The sequence below is a fragment of the Schistocerca cancellata genome, chromosome 4 (assembly GCF_023864275.1).
Source record: "Schistocerca cancellata isolate TAMUIC-IGC-003103 chromosome 4, iqSchCanc2.1, whole genome shotgun sequence".
NCBI classification, from domain to species: domain Eukaryota; kingdom Metazoa; phylum Arthropoda; class Insecta; order Orthoptera; family Acrididae; genus Schistocerca; species Schistocerca cancellata.
In genome coordinates, this window is record NC_064629.1 from 707,585,288 (window position 1) to 707,600,200 (window position 14,913).

Genomic DNA, 14,913 nt, shown 5'->3' on the forward strand with positions numbered 1-14,913 from the left:
AGACGGTAAAATGATTGTGCGTATAGAGTTACAGGAATGGTTTACAATGGTCGATCAGCTCTTCATAAGTTACACATTTCTGTACTGAATGTTAAGCGACGCTTGGTGTAAAGAGCGACGCAGCTGGACAGAGAATGACTTGAAACAAGTGATTCTTAGTGATTTGGTCATCCGATTAAAGGGTTTGGGATTGGCAATTACCTGGAAAACATTACCTGTCTTCATGTGTAGCGACAACAGTGAAGTGCGGAACAGGTGGCATTACGATATGGGAGGTTATTTCGCCTTCTGGGTGTCGTCCCGATACACCTCTTAAGATAATGCTGAATGAGGAAGGATGTGAACACATTTTCCAGCATTGTGTACTCCGTACGACAGAGACAGTTAGGAGACAATGACAATGCACTCTGTCATAAAGCAGCATTTCTAAGGCTGTGATTTATGGTTTATAGCTTTCCTATCCAGAGTGCCAACATGAACCCAATGGAACACCTTTGGGATGAGTTATAACGGCGACTTTTTTCGGAGTACCAGCGGCCAAAATCTCTATCTTCCTTCGTTTCGGCTGCAATTTCTCCACAGACATTCAGGCACCTTACTGGCATCCCCAGCACAGTTCAAGCCGACATACAGGCGAACCCACTTCATATTAATTTCCGCTAATAGGTGTACGGATGCCATTGATCAGATACAGTATTTCCTTAGCAAAAAACACCCACACGTGATGTTAAAACACAGCTACGTGTTTGGAGGGCTACGATTTTGTATCTGACTTCTCGTGGTTAGATCATCTGTCAGAATGTCTTGAATTGTTTAACTAGCAATCACAATGTAATATTAGCTAGATGAAAGTCCTCAACTCATTCCAAAATTTGAAAAGAGGCGCACTGATGAACGACCGGTAGTATGGCGGGACGGCACACTGAAACAGAAGCTCGAAGGACCTACCACGGACATTCTATGGGAGTTCAAATGGTACGTTACACATTATTGCGGCAAGCCAGTTAACTTTTATTGAATGCAGCACTACACTTCACAGTGACGTTGATACGTGAGACTATTTATCAAGATTCTCTGTAAAGAATGGTCGGAACCTTCTAGAAATCGTTTAATCCCTCGACGACAGAAACCCATTCCTTGATCACGGAGTCATTCGAGAACCGCTGTGTCAACTTCTTCAGCGTTGAAAGCATCCCCCCTCCCCCGCAGGTGAAAGAAATCGTATGGTGCAAAATCTGGGCTGTATGGTAGATCAGCATCAAACGCGACTCTGCGGCCTAAGTCTGATTATTGACACTATTTCACTATGGCTGACGCCGGCCGCTGTGGTCGAGAGGTTCTAGGCGCTTCAGTCCGGAACCACGTGGCTGCCACGGTCGCAGGTTCGAATCCTGCCTCGGGCATGGATTTGTGTGATGTCCTTAGGTTAGTTAGGATTAAGTAGTTCTAAGTCTAGGGGACTGATGACCTCAGATGTTAAGTCCCATAGTGCTTGGAGCCATTTGAACCACTATGGATGAGTGCGACATTACATTGGGTCTGTTCTATGGTTGTTGTGACACATTCTGTATGCGCATGGGATATGAAGTCCACTGCCGACCATTGTGCCCCAGTGGTTGAGGGAGAATTGAAATCCAAATCCCCACCCAACCATCCTAATTTTGGGTTCCGTAAGTCATTTAAGGAAAATGTCTGCGAGATTCCCTATAAATTATCACTTCTGAATTCTTGACCTATGACGCTTCTGTCTTGGAATGTACTCCGCCTGCAGTAACACCGTCGTCGACAGGACGTTAATTTTAAATCGTCCTTTCTACAATTTGAATAATTGACGAGGTGGTTTCACATCTGCAGCCATCAGTGTGGACCCGGAGATAGAGGTACGAGGTGATGTTGCTGTAATGATGGACACCGCCCTGCTAGTTATAAAAACGGCGTTTTTCCGTTTCTGTTCGGTCGGTATCCAACACGTACGTTAAGGCGTAGCTGCCTTAAACGAGACATCGTTTCGACTCGCCCAAAAGGATTAATCAAGGAAATGGGCGTTAACATGGCAGCGCATTTACGAGGCGCAGTTACTGAGACGTAGAAGGCTCATTAGGAAGCTCAGCACAGCCAGAGGAAGTCGGGAGAATTTAGTTGAGGGCGACATTCCACGCGACGGTGCAGCTGCCACTGCAGGAGGCCCTTTATCGTTGCGTAATGGAGATCAGAACAAAAGTAACCCCGCTCCCCGGTTGTGCATCGAATACGACGTGCCGCCGAAAGGTAGGCGTGTGTGACGCATCGTGGATACGAGAAGTGCGCCTTTCCAGATAAGTGGAAGGCGCAGCGCTCTCGCGTCATCCCACCGAAACAGTGGAGCCATTTGTGATCTCTTGGTCCTCGTCCGCTGTCCGACTGCAGCTGCGAACAAAGGCCGCTTATTAGCGATGGCGCGGTTTCTGTTTTTGTGTTTGAGGCGTTCCGCTTATTGGAGCCGCACAGGCAGGAGTGATGTATTGGCCGCGTCCGCCAGCCTTCCCACTTGAGCCGACACAGCGGGACGTCTGCTCAGCATTCCGCATCTGTTTTGTCTCTCGCTGACTGTCACACATGCTGCGCAACGTACGCGAGATAAAAGAACCATCAAATGTGTTGTAGGTACCTTCGGGGGAACCGCGATGTGTAACGAAATAGGGTAGGACGCTTCGCGTAGACGTAATTTATTTATTTATGAGGAGGAACTAATCCTGAAACTCTCAGGGCTCCAAGGCCCATTATGTTCACCGCTGAACTTGCTCAGTGTCTGCCCTCCCTCCAGCCCCCTTCGCATACATCCAATAATTGAGGGGAAGAGCCCTCAAATATGTTAATTTAATTCTGCCTAGATGTCCACTCTCAATAGAACAATGAATTGTAACTAAAAATAAGATGGAATAATAAAAAAGTTAGTCTCACTCAGAACTTAGATAAATTCTCGAAAAATGCGTCTTTAAAGCCACTTTTGCTTAAATCTTTGCTTCAGTGCATACCCAAGTTACGTATTCAAACAGGATGTTCTGAGATTTACGCATGAGTCAGATGTTACAGAAAAATGGAACACTGTGATATGATCTACTAATAATATAACAACTGTTTTCTAAAGTATTTCAGCAATTCATCCTGAATTTCTGCTACGTGCAAGTAAAATCTCTCCCAAAGACGTTTTTATGTGACATGTTTCTTGTGGTGGCCATTTTGGCAGAAGCTGTATACAAATTACAGTAATTTAAAAGAAAAACGCCTATTTGCTCGCTGCACCCACTGAAGATCCCTTTTAAGTGAGGCGAAACACGTCTGTGTGCATTAGTTAATAAAAAAAACTTAACGTACAGCAAGCAAAAAGGTGCTTTTCTTTTAAACTGCTGCAATTTGTTGTTATTTGGCTTTTCAATTTGTTGGTTACATTAAACAGAACGCTTTAGAAATTGTATATTATAAACACAAACAGAATATCAAGTTACCTTCCATTAGGAAAGTGGGAGCACTAAACGACTGTGATATGAGTTTCAAATGATAGAGCACAGCAATCGGTCGTCCTTTTCTTTCAGGTTTTATTAGGCAAATCTAGATTTCGGCTACTGCCTAGCCATTATCAATGCACTATTTGATGCTATCAGTGCATGTCCTAGTACGTCGGTCCCGTGTTATTGGGGCTTCTGACACAGTTCGTTCAAGACTACTCACAGGGGACCGACGTACTAGGACATGCACTGATACCATGAAATAGCGTACCTATAATGGCTAGGCACCAGCCGAAATCTAGATTTGCTTAACAAAACCTGAAAGAAAAGGACGACTGATTGCAGTGCTCTATCGTTTGAAAGAAAAACAAATAAAATATGTATCTTCTGTAACTGATATATCATTATAAAAACTGCCATTATATGGCACTGAAAAGAAAATAAGAAACCGAGTAATGAAAAACTTCAGAAGCCTAAATTGCTTGTTACTTGAGGATGAGGACGTACATAAATACACAATTTCCAGTTTCTTCATGTGGTGGAAGAACCCATATATTCCTTATCCAGACGCTTTGACGGAATGTGGCTCTTTCTAAACGCTTATAACGTTAAGAAAACCTGGAAGAAGAACTGGCGCCGGCCGCTGTGGCTGAGTGGTTCTAGGCGCTTCAGTCGGTGACCACGCGGCTGCTAAGGTCGCAGGTTCGAATCCTGTCTCGGGCATGGATGTGTGTGATGTCCTTAGGTTAGTTAGGTTTAAGTAGTTCTAAGTCTAGGGGACTGATGACCTCAGATGTTAAGCCACATAGTGCTTACAGCCATTTGATTTGAAGAACTGGCGCTGATATACAGAACCACTTATTTTGTATTGTATTTTGCTGAAATAACCATTTCACATACTGACATACAGCAAGAATGTCAGTCCACCTCCTTAGATGACTACATTGCATAATTTCTAATGTATGATTGAGCTGAGGGGTTAATGCATAACTGAGTAATGTGTCCAGAATTTGTTTTGATGTATGGAAAAATCAGCAACAGGCTATCCTGAAATGAGGTTTGATATGCTTTGGCGTTTCATGCTATTCTTTCGGCAGGTACACTAGCTTTTCAAAACGCTCCAGAAGTATGGACGCTATACGTATAGCGTCTTCTATAGCACTCAAATACAGTTACTTTGGTTTTACACCGAGAAACACCCAACATGTAACTTAATTCGCGCATATCTTCAGAAGCATATTTTCCCTCAACTTTTCTCTCCTTCTTTTTTTTTTTTAAAAGAAATTTTTTTTTATAAGACATTACTATGGATCGTTTGACATTTATTATTCAGTTATGCACTTATTCGACCCATACCTAAAATTTGCTGTACAAAACACGAGTAGCATATCCCGGATCTCCCATCTTGCGTATTTATCACTGTGCCTCCTCGGTAGGTCGTATTTCTATGATCTAGCAAAATGCAAAATGTTAGCTTTTCTTAAGACCTACTGCTAGATTTGCATGTAGAAACATATTATTGCAATGATTTAGAAGGCTGACCTTCACGACAACCTACTTTTGTCGGCGTTCATACGTTCACCTTTGTATTTATTTAAATGACCTCACTGTCATAACAATTATTGGCAACTGACAGCCTTCGTTGTAAATGATTATTCTCAAACTGAATACTGAATCTGAGTAACATTTCCTTAACACAGGGACAAATATGTCACAGCCCTGTGAGAATGACGTAATTTACTGTACGTGTTGCCTTACTTTGAAATTAATCCAGTGTTTGACACAACTCAAGCGAACAGGGGTAATTTCTTTTGGGTCGGTAGCACTGAATCCATTTCTGTCTTTCCGTGATCATGATTTTTAATGGAATTATTACAGCATGGATCATATGAGGTGGCACATTCAACTCGTATCCTCGGAGCACTGACTTCTCATCCTTTCCTAATCAAATTTTTCAAACTTTTCTTCGTTTCAGTAGGCCACTCTATGCTGATGCCTCTAGAATAGTTCGTTCAGCGATGCCACTAGTCACTCGGTTCCAGTTTATCATCCGAATGTACTGGTCCTCCAATTCTAGTAGCGTTACGCCTCAGCAAAGAACCAAACCTTTCACCTCCTAACAAACACTTTTAGTCGGTAGAACATTCTTAAATAACGGTAGCAGCATTTAAAAGACATTGTATGATACTTTAAGAAGCCTTATTTCGTTACTTTGTGAAGGACTACCAGCTAAGTGTTTTTTTTATTTTTTTTATTTTTTTATTTTATTTTTTTTTATTTTTTTTTTTTTGTGGAAGTCTTGACTTTGATGCTTATGAATACAACGTCTTCAAGGCATATACAGATTAAAAATACCACGAAATGTTGCCTCTCTGTAATTAACAACCTCATGAAAACCAGTGTATGGAAATTATTTATTAATAAATGAAAAGCACCAGTTTGCTTTTATTCTACAATCTTACTTTTATTGTTAGCCAGTTTTCGGCTTACAAGGCCATCTTCAGACATTTTTATTTCTTCTTTACAATTATTTCCAAATAGATTAACAGATAACATGTAATTTGTATATACACTCACTTTACACATGGTAATTTTGCTCGATACCACACATTGCGATGAGTTAATAATAAATCCGTGGGATACACGTGTGCCGACTGGCTCTGCATTACAAGATTTTGTTTCTAGCGTTTCAGGTATGTCTGACAGATGCCTTTAATATTATTGTACGCGTGGATTACAGGTGGGCCGATGTCGATATGAAGCAAACGAAGGAAACGTGGATGAACTTCGCACAACCTCAAAGCGCTCAAGGCCAATCACTGCTCCAATCAGCAGGCCCTTCCATTTCACTGCCGTTTATTTCACAAATTCGTATTTTTGTTACAGTTATCTACGTTTGAACATTAGAAAGGGAAAAGTGTTATTTTTATTTAAAATAGTTAGCAGACATTACTTTCCAGCGTATGTTTAAAATACTTATAATTGCGTACTGATATTAATTCGTGGAACGCGTTTAGAGAAATGCATGTTGATGAGTGCTATGTAGAAGGTAGCAAAGCAATTTTTGTGCTATTGTCACATGTACTTAATATGTCATGTGCTACTTCAACTTATGCTTCACCATCACAGATGATAACCATTTAAAAGTCATTTTCCAATTTCAAAATCTGTAACGGGATAGTACATAGCGACGACGTAAATATGTTTGAAACGTAAGTACAATGAGTTTGTCAAAATTTCAGAAGTGTTTTTAGTAAACGATGACACATGAATAACTATTCTGCGTTAACAATTCCAAAACAATATGCGTCTAATTTTAGACTGAGGTTAAAACGGCAGTCTTATTTCAAAGCATTTCTTCCGTATCAAAGCTGCGAACACTAGTGTTTCGAACGAGCTGATAACTGGCGTGGCTTTCTAAGTCAGTTTCAAGCCGGAGTTGCATCAGTGACAATCCTCACTTTTAAACATTGTATGTTCTCGAGGTGATTCAAGAAAATGTTTTTATAGCATTTATTTCATGATATTTATATAAAATTGGGAACAATGGAGTGTCTGAAACGATTCGCTTTTTCCCTTATTTGAAAGGGAAAAAAAAGGGTGTGAGGGTTACAGGATACAGCTGGGTCTCATTATACAATGTAGTACATTCACATCACGAAAACCATCTAGTGACTGTAAGATAACATTTATAATAACGCACTTTGCTACACACCTACAGTGCTAGAGCCCAAATTTTGCAGTATCTTTATCCGACTACCGAGAACGTTGCGATACGTCCTTCACTATATGTTTGGAAACAACATCGTTCTCTATCCACTTCGGACGAAAGATAACATATGACTGAAACGTATGTTTCCTTTTCGTCTGAATTTTACAGAATTGAGTGCAACGCGGACGTAGTTTAGAAGAAAACAGTTGAACATGTCATTGTATACGGGTTCATAGACGTTCTTTATGAAGCAGCCACTCTTGAAAACCATCGTTGCTGCGCTCAAGGTCTTGCATCTCGCGACGTTGTTCAATATTACGAGAAATACTGACACAAAATAAAAAAACAACACTATTTCATTTAACTCTCAGCGGGTGAGATGCCAAGGTATTTAAAACAATGGACCCGTATTCCAGAAGAACATCATCGAAGAACTTCATCAGAAATCCGACACAAGTTAAATACCGCTAATCCGCAAATCAGTTTAGACGTATTGTAAGATATGTCCTTCGTAAACACTGCAATCGACCTCTTGCTTTCTCCTTCCATAAATCGAATTTTGGAATGTTGAACGGTAATATCTCTTTTATTTGTCGCACAGCTCTAGAGTCAAAAACTTACCACCACCGTCAAGAGCACTTGGGTGTTTCTTGAATGCCACTTCAAATATGTCAGGATTGTCCTTAATACCGGCAGTGATTGAAAATCTATCATAATAATAGTAACGACAAATATTTTCCAAGTCGTTTTCATAATTTGGATCTTTATTACCAATTAATCTACATGTTTATGGGCAACGCTGGACTCTGAAACTATGAGAGAAACATTCCCCATAACCACTTCCAACACGTGCAGGCAGCAACGCCGAGACAATAGACACGGAACTTCTACAACAGCTGAAGAGGGAAATCGAGATCGTGACCTTTCATATATCTATTCACATTAGCGAACACTGCTAACTAACGTGATGAAAAACTAAGCTGACCTTGTCGCGGAAACAAGAGAATGGCCTCCGTTCGGACGTGACGTATTGTTCGTATATCCTTATTATCTATCGTTTCCCATGGTATAACTTTCCAGTTCCTGCTGCGACCTACAGCGCAGTTGCATACAGCTTTCAGGCACAGCAGTTTATAACACTGTTTGTTTAATGTGACAGTGCCTTTGACCAAACAGTTTAAAGCACGCTGCAGCTGAATTCCGGCAGCTCTGACGCTACTAAAATGTTTCTCGCGGCGACTCATCAAACACGTTTTAGGCCAGCTACGACGTACTCGTCTCTATTTTAAAATAGCCCATCATCTGTTTGTTTCAGACGGCTTGACGAAATCCGTACTCAGGCTAGCCGGAGGCTGTATACAACGTCTTATAAACAGTTCTCTGAAAGCATATGATTTTTAGAATCACTTTAAGTGACAAACAGTTTATATCGATGACAGACGAACAATATTCTTACAACGATAGGGTCTCTGGTGTACCGTAATAGAAACTTCACTACTAACAGCCCGATGACAACAACTGCTACGGGCAGCATTCCTGAAAGTTGTGAACGTGTTGTTTGCATGATCAATCTGTCAGGCGTGCTTTTCCATTAGCTTCATTTGTTATCGTAACGACAAAAGAAGTAAGAAAGATCAGTAGTTAATGTCATCCGAAACAGATCGAATTAGACCAGTATGTGGAATGTCACGGATTTGTTGAAAGACCTATCGTTGCATTTGACAGACTGGGATCTACGCGAAATCGAAGTCAGGATGAGAATATGGGGCTTTGGATAAAAATCCTCCCGTGTACAAGTCCAGTTTCTTAACCATTCTACTCTCTCGCTTGATTCGAAATCACAGAAGCAGCCATTCATACACGCGGTATGTATTCGAAATCTAGTTTCCCACTTTAAGTTTGGAGAGCTCCGTAGGAGTATTTTTATATATTGGACTTTGATAATTGGAAGTGAGTTGCATCACCGCCGTGGGATGAAAACCTCGAAGGAAATGATTTGTGTTAGGTTCTTCACTGGTTCTGGAAAGACTCGTTATCTACCCTTTGAGTTAGTTCCATGGTACCAACGGCATCATAACTAAGTACAATATTGCAGGTTACTGGTGCGTTAACCGAGCGAGGTGGCGCAGTGGACTGGACTCGCATTCGGGAGGACGACGGTTCAAATCCGCGTCCAGCCATCCTGATTTAGGTTTTCCGTAATCTCCCGAAGTCGCTTCAGGCAAATTCCGAGATGGTTCCTTTGAAAGAGCACGACCGGCTTCCTTTCCCATCCTTCCCTAATCCTATGGGACCGATGACCTCGCTGTTTGGTCCCTTCCACCATATCAACCAACTAACCAACTGGTGCGTAAACTTAGACATGCTCCAGGGGGGAAAGAAGAACGGCGGAAATCGGAAAATAGCAGGGGAACCAGAATATGAAAGCAGACTAGTTGTAATTTTAATGTGGAACGCACACAACATGTTGGTTGCTGAAAATAACACTATCTCATTTTTGTTTGATCTCTTTATAAGAGTGGATCAAAAAGTAATGCCTCCTGTGTATTAAAAATTTAATAATTAACCTGTACCAGCGGTTTTAGTACAGATAACAACCTCAACTGTTCTCTGTACAACACTGCCGTTCAACATAGTCACCACACATTTGCTCTGTCGTTGAATTCAGACATAAAAACCATTTTGAAAAATTCAGGGTTCTGCTTCTTGACCCATTTTTCTCAGAATGACTTTAAAGCTGTTGATTGTGAATTCTAACGAGTCTTTCTCCTCGTATCACTTGATCAGCACCATCTCGATTTGCGTCTCTGACACATGTTGTCGGCCGGCAGCTGCGATGTTTATCTGCAACGTCTGTTTGTCCGTTACCAAACTTCGTCACTCAAAGCTGCACATCCCTGATGTCCATTATAGCATCCCCGTACATTTTCTTCATGTATGAGGTTAAAACAACTTTAAAATCATGGCCAAAGAAACAGAACCATGAAATTTTACAATTGTTTTGAAGCCTTGGTTCAACGATGGCGAAATTCTATGCAAACGCATGGTGACTGTATTGAACGGTGGTGTTGTACAGAGAAGAGTTCACGATATGATCTGTACTAATTCCACTCTTAAATGTTCATTATTAAGTTTTTTATTACGGAGGAAGCTTTACTTTTTATCCATTCTTATTAGGTGAAACTCTTGTGCGTTCTGCTGAATTTATCAATGATATAAGTTTGGAATATTCCAGCGAGCTGTTGAACTATAAACGTCATAAATGAAGACAGATGAGTGGGATAGTGCACCCATGTATCATTAACACTTCCATAATAATAGAAACATCACGAACGACATCTGACGGAATTATTGATTCTTCACAATGTATTTCGTGCTTCGGATTGGCGATGTATCCGCGTTGTGCCCTGGAAGGCGCTAGCACCTGACCACCAATAGATCCGCCAGTGTTTTTGTCTTTAAAGGCAGACACGAATAATTTCTGCCACCGTGTCCATTATATGAAAGTGCCCTCGTGGGCGTCTACCATCGTTCATTACATCACGTGGAAATTCTTTATGTATTCTGTAGACAACCATGATAAACTACAGTCGCACCACATGCAATCTTTTCGTAACCAGGCGCCGATTAACTGGCGTGTAAACTAAGCTATGCTAGAGATAACGATAGCATAACTTATCCACTTTCAGAAGGTAATTTCAGTCTTCAGTAATGTGCTCCTCTTGTTCTCTCTCGCTCTCTCTCTCTGTCTCTCTCTCTATCTCTCTCTCTCTATCTATCTATATACCTGTCTGTCTAGCTTTCTGTCTCTCCCTATCCACTTCTTTGAGAGCCAAAGTAAAATAAAGTACATTTTCCTTTTTCTGTCATTTATTTATTTACTTTTATGGTAGCTTTTGTGGCTGCTATAGCTATTTCGTTTTGTATTTCAAGACGTGATTACACAGTCATAAAAAACAATGTAAGTGTGATAATACAATAGTAAAACTATTTTAAAGGCGGCTGATGAAGTGTGGTTGATCCCAGTATCACTCAGGAATAAGTTGTTGCTAATATGGTACAACTACTTACTACATAGTTAACATATAGATACAGATCTCGTCAGTCTCCCCTGCCACGACGAAGAGCGTAAGCTATCATTAAGACAGTCTCACATCTTTACTTTCATGTGTGTCTCCTTGAATCTATTTATCTACCTCTTTTACAAAAGGGTACTGATAGCCTCGACGTTGAGCGCCCATAAAATCCACACACACACACACACTCTCTTGCAAAAGAATTTAATACCGACTTCATTCTCTGTTTCTATTATTTATTTTCAGTAGGTAATATATTTGATATTTGAAACTGCGTACGCATGAAACAAGCGAGAAAACTGTAACAGGTCAGCTTGTGCCAGGGCAATGCAGCTTGTACACGCCACTCCTGCACCGTTCGCGTGACGAAGAAAGACTTTTTTCTGAAGCAGGGCACGTTCTAGCGCGGCCTGTCACGAACGACGCAATTTGAAGTGGCGCTGTGCTTTTCACACGGCAAGCTGAAGTTCAAACCCGACATTTATGCACGACGGCTCTCCATGTTCAGTTTTAACCCTTTTCGATGTAGTTGCAGATGGGCATCTAGTGGTTGTATTGTCTAACAGATGTTCGAAATTTGTCTATCATTCGTCTTTTACGAGACGAAACTCCTCAGGATAACACAGTACTCAAGGAATATATTTTTGTCTACGGGAATATCCGGATAGGTTTTTACAATATATGACTGGAGCACGTTTCAACTTCACTGAATTATAAAAGGGATAGTTACCTTTTAATAATTCTGAAATATTTCCAAAAACATTCCACGCAGGTACCAGCATGCAAATCAAGTCTTCCTGGTAACATTATATCATTTTTGGACCTAGAGTTAACGATCATCAGCATTTTTTATACGTCTCACATTAGATTCTGGCTCATGACTCTGATTACTCCATAATAAGTGATTTTCGTCTCGTCACCTACTACATGAAATTGATGCACTCATTCAGAAATCCAAATACCATGAGGTAAAAAGAAGTATAAGAAGGAAAACTACATGTTTAGTTCAGAACAGTTTTTCAAATATGTTGTAATTTCTAGTGTGAAGATCGGTGTGATGCAGCTGTCCAAGCTAGTCTTTCCTGCACAAGTCTCAATATCTGTGCGTAAGTGTGGCAACATACATCAATTTGAAACTACTTACAGTATTACTGCTGTGATCTCCCTCTGCGATTTCAGCCACCATCACATGATTCAGTTGCCAATTTAGCTATCACTTGATGCCTCAGGTTATGCTCTATCAACCTGACCCCTACTTCAGTCAAATTATGCCATAAAATTCTTTTCCGCCTGATTGAGTTTATTTCCTCATCTTTAGCTATCTCAGCTATCAACATAACCTAGAGCGTTCTTCTTAAATATCACATTTAAAATCCTTCTACTCGCCGTTTTAGTCTGCACGATATATCACCAATATCTCGCTTCTATATATCGCTAAATCTCAGAAAAATTTCCTAATAGTTACCATCCAAGTCATTTCCCTCACCAGATGCAACGTCAGCGACGCATCTTAAAACTTCTATTTCTTTTTCCTGAGTTTTGATTCCTTTCTCACTTATCTACCTTGATTCTTTGTGTGATAGCTCTAAGTGCACACTGAATAAAATGAGGGTTAGGCTACAACACTGCGCCACTCCCGTACATGTCCTTCGACTGGATCAGACTGCTGTCTAGTTTCTGCAACAGTCGCACATAACCCATCACCTTCTATATTTAAACGCGAATAACTTTAGAATGTCATAGAATGTATTCCAGCCAACAGTGTCATAGACTTTTCTACGTAAGTTAAAAACATATACGTGAATCACTGCAAAAGCTTATAAGAAACGTTGTTCTAAACTTTTATTGCTTCAGAATTGTAAATCTTACACTAAGAAATACATGAAGTACGTTGCTCTGAAACACGTTTATAGTTTTTAGTGAAAAGGGAAGGAACAAAAACTAAATATCTTTAAAATGCTGTATTATATTGATACTGCAATTAAACTACTAGTGGAATGGTAAAGATAATGGATCGAGCTTTTAATACAGTTTCATACTTTTTTCTTTTACAAACAGATTGGCGGTGCGCAGGAACCTAATAACAGACGACTTAGATATTCAGAAATCATACGAAAAGTCATGTACGTAGCTACATGGTAAATAACTGTGTTTTAAGTAAAGGTGCTGTTTGGTTACCATTCTGATTCAGCAACTATTTCTTCGATACAACACGTAACTGTTAATCTGACAGAGCTGTCAAACAGTTTTCCATCCGATACTGCGTTTGGGTTCAGGAGATAGGACTAATACGCACGCACACAGTTGAATTGTACATTCAGCAAGCATAAACGGTAAAAAATACGGACACAGTAGCACAGCGAAAGAAAGGGAAACTGGAAAATCGTATCAGCAGTGCACTCTTCGTGGAAGATAGATGCAGAAGGCAATTGTGAGGACCAGCAAAACGAAAATAGCTACATTTACAAGATCAATTGTAGGAAAAAAATACGGAGGATTAAAGTTTAATGTCCCGTCGATGACGAGGTCATTAGAGACAGAACACTAGTTCGTAGTGGACTAGGAAGTGACCTTATCAAAGGAACTTTCCTTGCGTTACCTAAAATAATAATTCAACCATTTCGGCTTTCATGGTGCAGAAGACGTGGTAGTGGCGTGAAGGTATTGTACAGAATTACCCAAATTATCGAAGTACCGAAGACAAAAATGATAAAGACTGCCACAAATGAAACCAAGTTTTACTGAAAAAAAAAATTCTTTTACCTCGCATGGGTTTCTAAAATCGGAGTTCTCAACATCAAACCACGTGACAGTCAAATTCAGACCCTATAAACACATGAGAAATCAAAAGTAGAACAGAAGCCTTTTATTGAAGACTGCGGATGGCTGAAAGAGGAGATGAACTGTTGAACAAAATACATCAGAATGGTGCATTGTGTGGAAGAAATGAAGTGCTGGAATGGTCAAGTTACTGGTGAGCTATAATTTAAGTAAAACGTTGGTAGAACTGAATTATAAAATAGACACAAACATTGTTCAGGATGTTAGCTCAATTAAGTATCCAGAGATGAAGAAGTGGATGCAATATACGCTACTGGCCATTAAAACTGCTACACCAAGAGGAAGTGCAGATGATAAACGAGTATTCATTGAACAAATGTATTATACTAGAACTGACATGTGATTACATTTTCACGCAATTTCGGTGCATAGATCCTGAGAAATCAGTACCCAGAATGACCACCTCTGGCCGTAATAACGGCCTTGATACGCCTGGGAATTGAGTCAAAAAGAGCTTGGATGGCGTGTACAGGTACAGCTGCCCATGCAGCCCCATACCACAGTTCATCAAAAGTAGTGACTGGCGAATTGTGACGAGCCAGTTTCTCGGCCACCATGACCAGACGTTTTCAGTTGGTGAGAGATCTGGAAAATGAGCTTGCCAGGGCAGAAGTCGAACATTTTCTGTATCCAGAAAGGTCCGTACTGGACCTGCAACATGCGGTCGTGCATTATCCTGCTGAAATGCAGGGTTTCGCAGGGATCGAATGAAGGGTAGAGCCACGGGTCGTAACACATCTGATATGCAACGTCCACGGTTCAAAGTGCCGTCAATGCGAACAAGAGGTGACCGAGACGT

General features: G+C 40.6%; 1 protein-coding gene across 1 annotated transcript in view; it reads right to left on the minus strand.

Annotated features, from left to right (window-relative positions):
- The window catches only part of LOC126184855 (homeobox protein engrailed-1a-like), a 151,826-nt gene that overhangs the window by 13,648 nt on the left and 123,265 nt on the right, over positions 1 to 14,913 (minus strand). The gene's annotated exons all lie outside the window — the stretch shown is intronic.